The following is a 15601-nucleotide window of genomic DNA, read 5'->3' as shown; positions in this document are numbered from 1 at the left end:
TTGATGCCCAGTTCAAGCATGTTCGAATATGTAGGCCCAAGTAGCAAGCAGGCGTTGAGTAGGGGCGAAGCGGTCTCTCAGTGCGGTCAAACAGCAAGGATGCAGGGCGAGGCTGTCCCAGGATTGCTTCACAGTTGGCCAGGACTCGTCTGATTTTAGCCACTGGAACGGGTCAATGAGTGACGCTTGCCGGGCGTCGGTCGTCAATGTGGTGATCTTGGGTGCGTCGAGGTGCAGGTCGATGAGACAGTCGTTCAAGGGCTAGCTGGGTCGAGTCGTGGTTGTAATCCTTGGTCAGAGTCAGAGTGTGGCTCACTAGTGATTCGGATCGTGTCCCGGCGTTAGGCAGTCGATTAGGGCCTAGCAGGTGATGGGCTTTGCTAAGGCACGATGCAGCGCCAAGCTGGTTTGAAGGTGCAATAAACACAGAGCGACCAAGGCCTTTAGAGATGCAACAACCTGGTCTGAGGCTACTCCTTTTGAATGGGTGTACCCCTTTAATGCCCGGGCAAAGGACAGCTTCCGGTTTACTACCCTCATAATGAGATCAAAAGGAGACCCGGCCCTCCAGGTTCCTGTCCTGCCATTTGACAGTCTACACCCAGTTAACCAGAAAACACATCACCTTCCACAGCAGCGCTGATTCACAGAAGCTGACACATGTGCAATACCAAATGGAATTGTCACGATCAAGTAGTGCCATGCACTATGCCTAAACTCAGGCAAACCAGACTCACGGTTAGGTTAATTTTAGAGATTATCCTGTCACCATCATGGGTTACCTATGATCGTCATAGTTTTGGTACTGGCGTGCATATCTTAAATGCAAACCCCAGCGTGGGCGAGAATTGACTGTCACTGCAGCTATCAAATGGGCAGCTGTAACCTCTGAACCTGCTCTGTGCCAATGGTAGACAGGTGCTGAAAATCAGGATACTGCTGTGGCAGGACACAGATATATACTATGCTTTTGGTATGGCGTATATAAAAGTGTCTGAGGGCTGTTGTGTGCTTTATAAATGTAAATAAATAAAAGGAGAATCTGATCAGCAGATTACTGTTTCAGAGATGGAAATACCTTCATTATTTTATTACTTAATAAAAATTAGGGCTTTCCACCCTTGCCAGATGGCAATTCCTCACAGGGATATAGGGGTCTGAGGCACCAGAGGAGAGGAAGTAGCAATTTAAGGAAAACACAGGTTTGAGAAATGATTGGCCAATGCAAGCTCAGGTTCCGAATCCCTACACTCCTGTCCAATCCCTTTCCAATCTACCCTTGCGTCATATTTCTGTAGGAATTGTTTAAAGAGGCCAGTATCATATACAGGGTGATCCGAGACGAACAGGATCTGCCCTCTTTTCCACAGGACCCAACCATAAAGTGTCTTGTTTTTTTCTGCTTGCTTCATAGACTAGATCAATAGACATGCAAAAGTAATTTTCCTTTTTTAGTGCAGCTTCAAATTTTGTCACTTCATACAAAACAAGAATCTCCATGTCCACGTAAAACAGTGGCATAAGCAAAGCCTTCTGACACCTTTTCATTTAATGTTTGTCTTCAGAGAACAATGATAATCCCCAAGAGGATATTTAGTTTGCCTCATTTTACATTACAGTGCTTTAACTCTTCCTTTTAGGGAAGGGAAATAAAGATACACATATTGTAAGTATTGCAAATGGCCAGAGCTAAATGACAAGAATTAGGAAACATCACGTTAATGCTCTGTACAAGATATGTTTCAGAACCAAGAGTGTATGTTAACAAATATTGTTCCAGCAAAGTGGGTAAGGGTTTGCAATCATTACTAGCTTTACTGATTTTCAGAATGTGAATACTAATCAGTTACCGTGCATGCACATTATGACTGTGAGGCAGCAGAGATCATTTACTACTGCTCATTATGTGTGTGGCTTTGTCCCATGTCCATATTTGAATTTCTGGCTTTCATACTTATGTGGCAGATAAAACGAGGGCCAGTGAATTTGTAAATGATAGCAAAATAATATCTATACTCAGAGAAAATATTTTAGTTAAGAGAGGATTAAGCTAATCTGATTTATCGCAACAAAACCTTTTAAATTCAGAGGTTGCTGAAATTATGTGAATTCCCCAAAAATGTCATTTTGTATCTCATATCTCACTGTCAGTCCCTTCTCTGATATCATGCATGTTCTCATGGGCTTTGCAACACAGGGAGGTTCTGAGTTAAGATAGTTATCACTTCCCACAGACGCTGAATTTCAAGAGTTTATTTGCGATAAATCAAATCACCTTCACTCTCTTTTAACTGAAAACTTTTTTCAGTTAATGGCAAGGGTTTCTTCTTCTACAGTTTCTCTTGGGCTGAATAACCATGATACATGTTTAACCAATGATTTTAAAAGAGGCAAGGCCACAGGCCATGGCCAGTGACCTCAGCCTACTGGCCAAGGCCCATACTCCCTAGTACCTAATCAGATGCCACTAGCCATAGCCTAAGTCCATTGCCAGTGCCTCAGAGGCATTAGATCTGATCCCACCTCTGTGTAGGCTTAAAAGATTTTCACCAATGTCCAGTGGTCCATATGCTATTGATTATACCCCCTTTTGTGTCCTTTTTTATTCTCACAATAATTTCTCAGGCTAGTAATAACTTCTTTGCTGCCGTCCTTCATTCCTGTGATAATGCCATATATGCCAATTTGTGCAATTACTTAACATTTGCAGATTCCTGCGGTAATGGGAAAACGTTTTAAAATTGATACGTCTTCACTGTAACTCACTATCTGTAGCCCTCCATTTTTCTTGGTTCCTTCTACTCCCCCCAATTCCAATTACCTTCATGAAAAAATTATCTCCCTCCAAAAGACTCCCCAGCCCTCCATAAACTCCTCCACTACACATGTGTGGTCCTGTTACATTCCTCCCCACCTGTAGCCTGATATAAATGCACCCCTTTTTTTCCTGCAAATATAATTGAGTTCTTTTCATTTTCCACTTCCCACAGTATTACGGTAACTTTCTGAAAAGCCTCTCTGTCACAAAACATAATGGGAGATATATAAAAGTGTGTCAAGAGCAAGGAGCACCTCATGCTCTATCAAATATTTTAAAAACTACTTGACGGATTCACCCCAAGACAATAAAAGGCATATCTGCAACATTTTGTCCCAGCTTGTTCCTTATTTGGTGCAAATCTGTCCACCAGGTTTTGCACTATCGAAGCATTTTTTCTTTACGGTAAAATGCATGGGGCTAGCCAGAAAACACTGTTTTTTGTTTTCTTAATTACATTTACCGACTTTTAAGAAATGTTCCTTAAAATGCTCATTTTGCTGTGGCCACCGATTTAAAAAAAAGAAACTTTTCTCCGAATCCTCCAGCCAGTAAAAGGTTGTTAGCAATTGTGAAGCGTCAGGAATGAAACTCGGACACAGGAAATTCATGATTATGGCCATGAACATTTATTGTACGAAAATGGGTTAGGAAAAAGCCTCTGTGTCCCTGCTTTAAGAGGTATTTTCCCTGTCTAAAACAAAACAAATGAGTCGGTCCTTTGACAAGATGTCCAAAGAAAACTGTCCTGTGTCCAAAGTAATATTCTGACCCTCACATTCTAAAAATCACTTATAGGGTGAAAAGGGAAATGTCTTAGTCTTTGGAAGGTGTACAAAATGTTCAAATAGGAAAATGCTGAACTCCAACAAGAGTTCCAGGAGGATAAGTTCACAATTCCAGAGGATGGTCCCCTTCCCCTGGATTTCTCTTCACTCAGCTTTATACTGGTTTCGTAAGTTCCTTTAGATCAAATATAATTCTTATACAAATTAGCTTGGCTGACAATCTGATTCTTTATAGACTACCTGTGTACTCTCCTGCCAGGTTTCTTCTGACTCCTTGATATCTATCAATTACACTCTTTACACAAAACACTTGCGACTTGAAATGCTGCAATACCGATCTGCCCCCAGGAGGGCCAATACGTGCAGCCCCATGCTTGGGGGGGCCTGCACCAAAATTCCCGGTGGCCCTCTCACCCTCACCCCAAATGGATGGGGGGCATCTCATGTAGCCCTCCCTGGGGGCATATAGGGGCAGAGGTCTGCTCCCAGGGAGGGCTACATGAGGTGCCCCCATCCACATAGTGTGGGGGGGAGAGGGCCACCCACCCCTTTCATTATAGAAAAATCCTGGGGGTCTAGTGGCCCTCCACCCCCAGCCAAATTAGATTTTTATTTTGGTTTGTATTTTCTTTACCCCTTCCCTAGGGGCAGATGGGCACCCATCTGCCCCCATGGGGGCCAATACGTGCAGCCCCATGCTTGCGGGGGCCTGCACCTAGATTTCTGATGGCCCTCTCCCACCCACCCCAGATGGATGGGGGGCCATCTCATGAAGTACTCCCTGGGGGCAGATAGGGGCAGACATCTGCCCCCAGGGAGGGCTACATGAGGTGCCCCCCCATCCACTTAGGGTGGGGGGAGAGGGCCACCCCCATTCATTATAGAAAAGTCCTGGTGGTCTAGTGGCCCCCCAGCCCCACCAAGAGGTGGGGCAGGACCCCCAATGCATGGGGCAGTAGGGTTTGGGCACCCTGGGGGCAGATTGGCACACTAATGTGACCATCTGCGCCAAGCGAAGTTGGGTAAACAAAGAAAATAATACAAAATCATAGGCTGCTTTTTTGGGGGGGCTGAGGCCTCCCTAAATTGGCAGCGAATGTTATACTGCAATGGGGGGTGGCACTCACCCCCCCACCCCAAATGGAGGGCGCCACCTCATGCAACCCAAAAATAGCCGCAGCAGTGAATTTACTTTCAGTTTCACGCAGACGTGAAACTGAAGGTAATCCAGCCCCCTGGCAGTGAGGGGGGACCTCCCCCTCACATAGCCCGGGGGTTGGATTACAGTTTTGCTCGATCAGGGATCGAGCAAAGCAGAGTGCCAAAACCGACGAGCCGGCTCGTCGGTGGCAACCTGGAGCGGTTTCCACTGATGAGCCGGCTCGTTGGTGGCACTTAAGGGGTTAATGCAATCAAAGAAGAGTTGAGGGCAATCAGGCTTATGGCCCTCCAGAACAGGTATGTCCTGGACTTGATTATAGCAATGGAACGAGGCGTGTGCACCAAAATCGGGTCTTTTTGCTGAACATTTACACCTGCCCATGATGAAGACAATGGGACTTTGACAAAAGCAATAATGAAGATGGAGGATGAAGTTGACAAGACCGAAGAGGACGGCTGGTTTTCATCTCTGTTTTCATGGATTTCAACTTGGTTGCTAAATGCCTTCAAATTCCTTGGAGCAGTACTAGTGTTGGTATTGCTAAGATTTCATTTCATAATGATCATCTTGGGACAATGCCAGAAGACAGCCAAGAAAGCTATTGGGATAAAGATCATGATTGATATAGACGCTGGAACTGGTGAGCAGATTCAAAAGGAGGAAAGTACTCTTGAGAACATAGAGAAAAGCTCCCTTGAACCTCCTGGAATGAGGGTCTACTATCCCAAGGAGCATAAAAATATGTAGGTGGATGTTTGTTTGTTTTTTTTAATATTTATAATGCGCGAGCGTACCCGGGGGTATCAGGGCGCAGCCTTTACACGAATATTCGAAACTTAGTTACAGTACACAGAATATACATAATACAAGAATAAAGTACACCAGTGTTATATACAAATCACTAATAGGCCAGCTGGCCATTATATACAGGTAATTATATGCAGGTAAATGGGAGGCACACAGGCAGGTAAGCAAGAGGGCACAAGTGGTTTCAGTATGTGCAGGGGTGCTAGGCGCTTCAACGTCTATTGGGTCTCACGTTTCAGCCATGAGATTACCAGTGAGCGGAAATTCTGGTAGGGCATGTCAATTCTAAGGTTTGGAGGCAGGGAGTTCCACAACAAAGCAGCTTTTACTTGGAAGCTGTTGCCCCCTATGGTGGCCCGTTTGTAATGGGGAACAGATAGACGGTTTCTGTATGCGGTTCTGGTGGGTCTTAGTGATGACTGTCGGAGGAATCTGTTGATCAGGTAAGTTGGGGCGGCATTGTTCAAGGATTTATGAATGAGTGATGCCGTTTTTAAAAGGATTTTATCTTTGGTGGCTAGCCAATTGTTCTGTTGGCTGAGATTTGTAATGTGTTCCCTTCTGGAAATGCCCAAAGCTGCTCTTAAGGCATTGTTCTGAAGGGTTTGCAATTTGCTAGTGGTAGCCTTGGTAGATCCCAGATAAAGGGCATTGCAGTAGTCAAGGCAACTAGAGTCCGACAGGAAAGGTTTGGCTGCGTGGATTAATTTGCATGTGTGGGCCGTGGAGGATGCAAGGGAGCTCACTTGTCTTTTGAAGAAGAAATTGGAGTCTAGGTAGAATCCCAGTGTTTTGACCTCCTGTCCAACTTTGATGTTGTTTCCGTCAATCGTGAAGGAATTGTAGGCCGGGCCAAGTTTCTTTATATTGAGTGTGGTACCCAGGATAATGAGTTCTGTTTTATCATCATTCAGGCATAGTCCATGAGTGGCCATCCATGCCTGGATGATGATATACACCCTATTTAACAAGGCCAAATCCTTTCCATAATCTCCAGAAAGCAGAAGGAGGATCTGAGTATCATCTGCATAATTATTGTAGGTGATACCGAGATGATCCAAATCATCGAAAAGGGGCTTGGTAAATATGTTGTAGAGTGTGGGGGAGACACAGGAGCCCTGGGGAACGCCGCAGGTGATAGGTATGGGGTCTGCTGCGGCCGTGGGAGAGAAGACCCTCATGGTCCTACCGTTAAGGAAGGATGTGATCCATGTGATGGCCTCTGTTGAGAAGTGAGCTGCAGTATGGAGATGTGAGCATAAGACAGAATGATCGACCAGGTCGAAAGCTGCAGATAGGTCAAGGAGAAGGAGTAAGGCAGTATTCTTTCCACCATCAGGAGATTGCTGCCACATGACCTAGAGTGTGGATGAACATATAAAGAATGCAGGTCACCTGAGGGTGTAACAACGATATGGGTCCCAAGTAAATTAATGTATGAAGAGATGATAAAGGAGAATGAAGAAAGGAATGTGATCGAGGACTTGACCAGAGCGGGGAATGTAGAGGAGCAGGTGGGTGAATCTTCCTTAACCCCCTCCCCCTCACCGCCGTCATACTGGAACAGCAGGAGAAGGGCCCTGTGTGAGACTCCATATTATGCCTATAACTCATTGAGTGTATGAGAGATGATATACACTCAGACAACTGTATTGAATGTACCCTCGCACAGAAAGTGTGGAAGGATGCCGTATGGAAGATTGTCAGCACGCACCATTGGAGATCATGGAGCACTGAGTGAAATCTGACGATGGCCGAGTGATGTCATGGAGAAGATATACAAATCTATGCTGAAACGATATGAAAATGTTTAAAAGTGACAATGTAACTGAAGCGATAAGAGAAAAATGTACGAAACAATAAAGTAATCATGAATGCAAAAGAAGACAAAGTAACTTGTTGACCAATAAGTATGAATACGCAGTAACGCAAGATAGAAAAGTTACATAGAGCCCTTGCTATAGAGGAATATATATAACGTGTCATGGACGGCCATAGTGGGAAAATAGACGCCGGCTTGTGTAAATATTTAATTAATCTACCTCTGAAGCCGATCAGGGTTGTAGAGTCAGGAGATGCTGGAAGAACAGTTTTGTGTGCTAAACAAAGAGGTGTCAATGTTGGCTTGGGATAAAGGATGCTATTTTTAAGGAAAAGTTGCAAAGTACCAAGTGAGGCAGACGGATAAGCTATGGATGAGGCATATTTCACTTAGATTAAAGAAGAAAGCATCTGCAAAAGCCAGGTAGTGGATAATTAAAGGTGTATAAGGTTTATACAAGGTAGAGTGAGCAAGTCTCTATAAGCCAAGAGGAGCAATGACACCCAGTATAATTAAATCAAATAGCAGTAAATAAAAAGCTGAAATTGACACATTTGTGCTCACTTCACATCTGACTCAGAAGTTAAAAACAAGGAATATTCATTAAGCCTACAGATGAAGATAGTGATGTGCTTTCCCTCCCTTGAATGTCCTAGAACAGAGAACAGACTACAAGGTCAACTACAGACGGGAAACTTTGGTTTCCTTACAAGCTGCTAGCTGAGCCAAAAGTCCAAGGTTGGGTAAGAATGCCAATTAATCAGGGGGTCTATGGGGCAACCTGCTATACAATGTAGCATAGACCAATCTGCAGTTGTTTTGTCCGCTATAATCAGTATTATACGTCTTTGGAGCTAGTTGGAGGGTTGTATTACAGATAAGAGACAGCCAATGAAGTATTAACCCCTATATATTCTATAAGTACATATGTTCCCCTAACCAATCCAACCTGCAAATACGTTTTATGATTTGCCACGTAGGATGACGTCATAGATGAAGCATGTTGGAGTATAAGACCTTTGTGTAATCAAGTTTGTGTGTGAGTGTGTGCAAGCATCTGTCTAATGTTTACCAGTTGACCCTGCTTTATTAAACTGAGAATAAAGTAGTACTTTGCCATATTCCTTGAGTCTGTCTGGTTATTTGCTCTGAGATTTTTATTGGTAATTCCGTCTAGCACAAGAGGCGCTTCAAGGTTCTATATAACACTATCATGCCCAAGATCATCCGAGCATCTTCCAATGGGTTCCTCTAAATGGCTGTACAGGGCTATAATGTACCGCTTCCACTCACATGCCAAAATGGAGTTCCTTTCTTTAGACCTATTTGGATTAACCAGGCATTTAACTAATCGCTAACACCCTTTACTGTCATTATTATGCAGCAGGTTAAATATAATCTGCCAGTTTACCTTCATGGCTGAACAAATATAATCTACTAACCCAGTTTGGTATGCAGTGATAGAAATGTCGCCTGTAAAAAAAAAAATTGCAGCAAAAATGCTGTGGTTTGACCCATTAAAGGTGTACTCCATTGCACCATTTAAGTGGTGCGGGGGTGTCTCCTGCTCTCGTTAAATGGTATAATGGGTACAGGGGTTGCAGGGGTGTCCCATGCACCCTTTACATGGTTTGCAGCGGAAAGAACCACTGCCTTTTTGCCGCAATATTTTGTGTCCACTGCCATTTTTGCTGCAATTTTAACACATGGAACCCCTAGTTTTTGTACTTAGTATGGATATTCACAATTAATCATTTGCTTTAATCGGGGGTAAGGGAGCCCTTCCTCTCCAACTTCCCTATTTGTCGTATGTTAAACGTTTTAATTCTTTTATTCAATGTTATCATCACATTGTAAATCCTTGCTGGATGTCCCTCATTTTCTATACTAAATTTAGGAGGGTTCACTCCCACATTATGTGCATAATCAGATAGCACTTCTACTACCCTATCCATATTCTCAATAGGTTGCAACTCCCATATCACCCCATCATTTTCAATCTCTGATTTACCAATCCCGCCCTAGCCTGGGTGCATACTTATCTATTTCCTTGCAATTATCCACCATTCGATGATGGAAGCGTTCTTTGCGATTCGTGGTCTCAGCTGTCAACATTTTGTGATCACTTATCTCTGTAAAGGTCTGGGTAAACATACCTAATGGAAGCCTTGAATTGCCTTCTACAAATATGTAATACAAGCAAGAATGCACCGGCCATTAATCCACGTCCATTTCCAGTCTGAGGCCTGCAATCTGCTTGGAGTAAAATATTCCAATCCGTAAACCTACATATAATCCATCCATCTACGGCTCTGCTGTATGGCGTATGCCCCCCCCAATGGCCGAACCCCTACCTTCCGATCCTTATTATCAGTCACCATTCTGTCACAACGAGCGTTAAAATACCCACCAATCCGGACTATGCCATCCAGGTAATTCCACGATCACTCCGCTAAGACCCCTATGAGGAAATTCATAATGACCTGCGTCAATTTCCCCCATGGTGGGTCATAAAGATTAACCACTAGCAGGTGGTCCACCCCTTTAATCCCTAGACCTTGTAGATGGACAACCAAAACATGGGCACAAAGCTCTCACTCGGTCTACCCTCCCCACTTTTGCACTCGGGAGGATAGCTCAACGGCAACGTGCTTGCCTTGGAAGCAAGATGACACGGAGCAACATGGGTTCGATCCCCGGGTCTGCGCTTAGAAACCTCTGGGTATTAAGCGCGTTATAAATAACCTATCATAATGATGGGGCGCTTATTAAAACACAAATAAACATCTACAACCATATTCGAAGTCAACCATGTTTCCTGAAGCATAAAGATTTCATTTTTAGGCAATCTATCCCAACATTTTTTACTGTGCACAATATGGAAATTACATGTGGTGTTCCAGCTAGAGATTGAAAGCGTTCCTACTTTATCAGGGCTTAAGGTTCAGTCTACATCATTACAATTCTGAGAAAAGGATCGCCATACCCATTCCCCCTCATTGGGCCCGCTTTAGGCATTTGCTGTCTCCTTTCCTCACATCCATCCAACCTATTGGACTCTGTTACATATGTCTGCTTACTAGATTCCAATCCATAGGCTTTTTCGCTAAACAAAGGCTGCTCTGTTCAAAGAGGTATCCCATTTATTTTTTTTAAACTAGGGGTCATAGCCATAATACATTCTGTAGTCAATTTGCTGTAACAATGTAAACGAGATCAGTTAATGTCCGAGCGAGAGTCAAGCAGCACAACATGGGTGATATCTTTCGATGTTATGACTCTCCGCTGAGGATAAATATGAAGCAACCTCAAAAGTTCCTGGCGGTTCAAAGACAGACACTCCGTTGTAGCAAATATGTCTGTAACTATAATAGACAGTTTGTCCACTGTGGGCAAGGTATTACCCTCTTGCTGCATAGGAGCAACAGACTTTTGCATGGGCTCCTTCGATTCAACAGCCTGCTCTAACGCCATGCATGACTTTGCCGAACCCCACTCCTCTATTTCATCCACAAATTTCGTTATCGTCCCCTCTACTCTGGGGTACAGTCGTGTCCTCATGATGAGAAACATCCTCTCCACGGGTTGGGGGATCACTCTTACCAGGCTATCTTTTTCCATAAAATCATAATAATAATCTATGGAGACAAATGTAAAACGGGAGTCAGCAAGTAGTGCAAGGTGCCAGAGTTTTTTCTGAAAGAGGCCTGCCTTTAACACTTTTATCTCCTTTGTTGGCCAGCTTTTGCCGCCAATTTTCTTCAACGTCTTTGCCTACGAGTAACATAAACTTCCACATCAGTTTCCGTACTCTGAGTTTCCAGTTCCTCTATCGGGGTACTTCTAGAGTCATTCTACTCACGTTGGCTATTTGAATTGAAGATCATGGAAGCCTGCTCAGTAAGTATGACATCCTGGGCTTGGAGATGTATAGGTTCTTGCTCCAGTATCTCCCCCTCCATGTCAATTATAGTGGATGAATGAAGAGATGGCCTCACTAGAGAATTTTCTTTAGGTTTAAGCAGGGAAGCATTGGATTCATAACATTTAAAGATCTCCCTACAAATAGCAAGCACATTTTTCAGCAAAGAGCACATTTCAGTCATTTCAGAGTATACATTTTCTTCCTCCAATGGCAATGTCACCCTAGTGGAACCTTCACTCATTGAACTCAAACTAATTTCCACTAACCTCTTCAAGTCAGGGGATGCCGACAAATGAGCACCAATGATGTTCAGCTGGGGAACAGAACTGAAAATTGGCAACATTTCTGCTTTTGTCTCAGCAGCTTGTCTTTGGAGACTGTAGCAGAGATTCAACAGCGAGTTGTTGTCTATGGAACAGAGGGATTTGTTAGAATCTCCTCGATTGTTTACAGAATCCTCCTGCATTTCCGCAGCAAATGGGTTAGCACTAGGCATAACCGCACACTCTGTGGTGGCCTGAAGTGAACACTGGCCGAAGGGTGACTTAATAACTGACTTTATTTCTCAGGAAGGCACATGTGGTTAAATGTACACAATCACGTATTGTAGGAGTCTCTGATATAACCACAGAATTTGCCTGACTGCTGTGGGATTATGTCTATGCCAGTGTCTATGGATGCAGTCTGGGTGGCAACCACTTCTGTTGGATTCACAGCAGTGGGTTTATGCCTTCACACAGTTCCGTATATGGTGCTGGCTTTGTGGCATCAGCGGGCAGGAAGCCTGGTCGCCAAGTATATATAAATCAGGCCGCAGGACTGGTCACCATAAGAGGAGCGCCGGGGAGCGTCCTCCTGTCTCCCAGTCCACTGCATGTCTGCTGTGCGCTGTGCGTACTTTGCCCGCGAAGTTGCGGGATCTCGCAAGGCTTTAAATACTAGATATCTTTTTTAGTCATGGAGAACAATCACATGTGCACTTATGACAAATAACGCTTAAAGCAAAACCTGTCTTCCCAATTAAAAATGCAGCAACACCGGCAAATGATAGTTAGCAGACGGCACTGTAGTGCAATAACTAGGTCATACATCAGGACTCATTTCTTTAAAAAAGCAAGCAGAAAACCCACCTTATCAGTGCAGCAAAGCAGAGCTGAGCTAAACACTGATCCACTAAGCCCCAACGTATCTCCTGATGATCGCCGGTCAAACGAGGCTCCCCGAACAGGACAAGGATTTCTGAAAACCACATTACCGGAAACTCCAGAGCCCTGCGCTCACTCACTTATACTGGGAACTCCTATTAGCTCACCGGCTTCCCAGAGACCACAGGCTCTGTCCCTCCCGTCACGATGGGGGCTGCAGGACCACCGAACTGCAGCCGGCACTCCAATCTACAAACCGGCTCTCCTCTCGGCACTCTCTGCATGCCACAAACGTCAGCCAGTCTTAGAGGAAAGAAATTCAGATCGTAACTAGCGTGTCAAGACGCACCTCAACCAACCACCAGAACAGAACTGAGGCCGCATCTGACTCGCTTTACATTGGACTCTGGTTTTGAATATCACATGCTTAATGTTTTTCTGAGATTTTTTATGTTAGTTATTTTAATAATTTTTATCTTATACATTTATTTTATCACTAGAGATATTTGGAATGAGAAATATGTGCCAATACAAATTTGAAGTATTTGGTTAATGCTGGTGAGTGGGCGCGCAGGATTTTCAAATGTATTGTGTTTTCATTTAAAACAATACATGCCAACCCTCCCGATTTAAGTGGGAGAGTCCAGATTTTGTTAACAAAAACATTGCTATTTTTTCTGTCTTCCTGTTAAAATAATTACAACTCCAATGCAATAGACTAAATAGGCCCGTCCTACGTGTCCTTCAGTAGCTACACTTCTTATTTTTTAGCATTAGAGTACCTGCACTTCTCAAAGCCTGAAAGAGAGTACCGGTACTCAACTACGTGGTGAGGTAAAAATGAAAGTCAAAACATTTCATTTCACGTTATCACAATCAAGGCTGAGCTCCTGCAGCCTTTGCTGTAGAAAGCAGTACCCTCTCCCTTCTGTTCTCTATACCACCCGCAGTGCTCATAATGTTTCCTTCAGGGCCTTCCCTGCGGAACAAAACGAGACAGACATGCAGCTTCTGAGCTCTCCGCACACTAGGCGCAGAACAGCATTCTGCTAAGCTGGCATCCCCTGTTACATGTGGGGTTTTTATATGGAGCATGGATTGCTTTGGAACGCCTTGGAAATTACTTTTGTAACATGTTTCTTTGTAATTAGCAGTGCCTTTTCTAATATGTAAATGTTTAATCAGACTGAAAACCTGCACACAGCCCCAGTTACCTACAAAATTCCTTATTATTAGACAATGAAAGTGAGCAATAATAAAACTCCCCTTTTAAAGCAGTGTTTACAGCTATACCATCTGCTAGTTTTACACGCAAAAATGAAAGTCTCAATTTATATGGATATTCACAATTTCTTAACACAATGCATAACATCAAACTAGAAGTGTGTGTGAAACAATCCCAGATGCACTGCTTAATCAAAGTGTGGGTGGGATCTTTAGCAAATAATGTAATCTCAATGTGCACTGCCCACATACAGAGTTCTCACAGCCTGCCATCTTTTATACATACAAATACTGGTTTTAAAGCAGGTAAAATCACTCTGTGTTGAGAGATGGTTGCATTAGGCTGACAGAATCAAATTTAAGCTAATGACTTATCAGTAAACCATTAAACTTACATTTTGGTTGGAACCACCGAGATGTTTCAGCAGAGCATGCTCCCAAGGCCAGACTCTACAAAGAGTTAAAGATGGTGTGATAACATAACATGTAGTGCAGCAGCCGTAGAGGTAAAAAGAATAGTACGACGATAGGAAATAGAAATGTCGCGATCTAACACCCAGTTCTTGCCGAACATCACGTGTACATATTTTTGGGATCAAAGGCAACGATTGACGTTCGTTGGAGCAGTATTACGTATTCCAATCCATATTTCCGTGTTTTAGGCTTGCCCCTACAAACTCTGTTGAATTATGTTTCTACTCGCCCATATAATCATTTCTGACCGGAAAACTGTGGTCTCTATTTTTCACCAACGAATTAAACCAACCTTATCTACTTAACATTTTGCTGGAAGTATAATTACCGTGCGTAGGCGCTAAATCTCGGAGGCCTCGGTAAATCTTCGAGTCTCGGTTCCCGCCAAATTCTGGACACGCGCAAGAAGCAAACCACCTCAGAGCAAAGACACGCAGCCACTATCCGCTGGAGCATGCGCACACAGTGCTCTTCGCGCGCCGACTGCAAGGTGCGCATGCGTAGACCGGCACGCGCCGACGGCACCATGCTTCAGGCGGCCATTTCATAGGTTCAGGTAACTTTTGCTGGTTTACCAAATTGATACGAAATGGCCTGCTGGAATAACTTGTTTTCTTCTTTAAACTTCACTGTCTGCAGATTTTCACCGCTTAAATGTCATTTATTAAGGAGGGGTCAGACTGCGCTACTGTAATTGTTTTTGTCGGTCATTGAAAGCAAGCATTACAACAATTTAGAATCGCGATTGACTTCTCAATATGTGCCCACGCCACGTTCCCCTTCCTCGTTTGTAGGTTCACTGCAGCTTCCTAATAACCTATCTAATCATAGCTCTCAACTCACACGCTTTTGGCCAGGGTCGGATTGGCCCCTCGGCCTTAGTTTCGGCCCATGGCGGAACCCAAATCGTCCCTGGGGAGTGGGGACCGGTTTCTGGCCATGCCTGGGCCGGTTTTGGAAAAAAAAAAGAAATTTTGCATTTTCTTTTTTTGCAAAACCATATTTGTCCATATTTTTCGTAGTGTACTTAGGAACAATGCTATTTGATGCCACTTCCTGCTTTGTCAAGGGGTGAAAGGTTGTGTTTCATCGTTTCCCAGGATGTCACTTTGGGGTGGGGTCAAATGACATCACCTCTGTTGATGTCATCAGAGGTCAATGGTCATGAGGCGAGGGGTGGACCACTTTTTTGAGGCGAGGGGTAGGCAATTTTATTTCGGGTGTCCGGGCCTATTTCTTGTCCCTGTCCGACCCTGCTTTTGGAAGGTGTCACCCGCCTTTACCACGTAGCGTGACCACTGACCACCTTTACAAAATGGTTTTGCAGGAAAGTTTAGGCGTGGGAGCACTTTCTCTGTATTATAATGTCTAATTCGCCCCATGCCATCCACTTTTTGGGCACATATGTGGCAGATGGCATTTCTAACACATAGACA

The 15601-nt window shown here is 43.9% G+C and overlaps 1 protein-coding gene across 1 annotated transcript in view; it reads right to left on the bottom strand.

The window, feature by feature from the left end:
* The window catches only part of LOC138549910 (HORMA domain-containing protein 1-like), a 1553847-nt gene extending 1539259 nt beyond the window's left edge, over positions 1-14588 (bottom strand). Inside the window, exons 1-2 of the mRNA XM_069642372.1 lie at positions 14494-14588; positions 14087-14141 (exon numbers count right to left, since the gene is read on the bottom strand). The gene's annotated coding sequence lies outside the window, so the exon portion shown is untranslated. The remainder of the gene's footprint in view (positions 1-14086; positions 14142-14493) is intronic.
* Positions 14589-15601: the final 1013 nt, after the last annotated feature.

The sequence above is a fragment of the Ambystoma mexicanum genome, chromosome 1q (genome assembly GCF_040938575.1).
Source record: "Ambystoma mexicanum isolate Mex_15411 chromosome 1q, UKY_AmexF1_1, whole genome shotgun sequence".
Classification (NCBI taxonomy): Eukaryota; Metazoa; Chordata; class Amphibia; order Caudata; family Ambystomatidae; genus Ambystoma; species Ambystoma mexicanum.
This window is presented reverse-complemented; position numbering and strand designations above follow the sequence as displayed.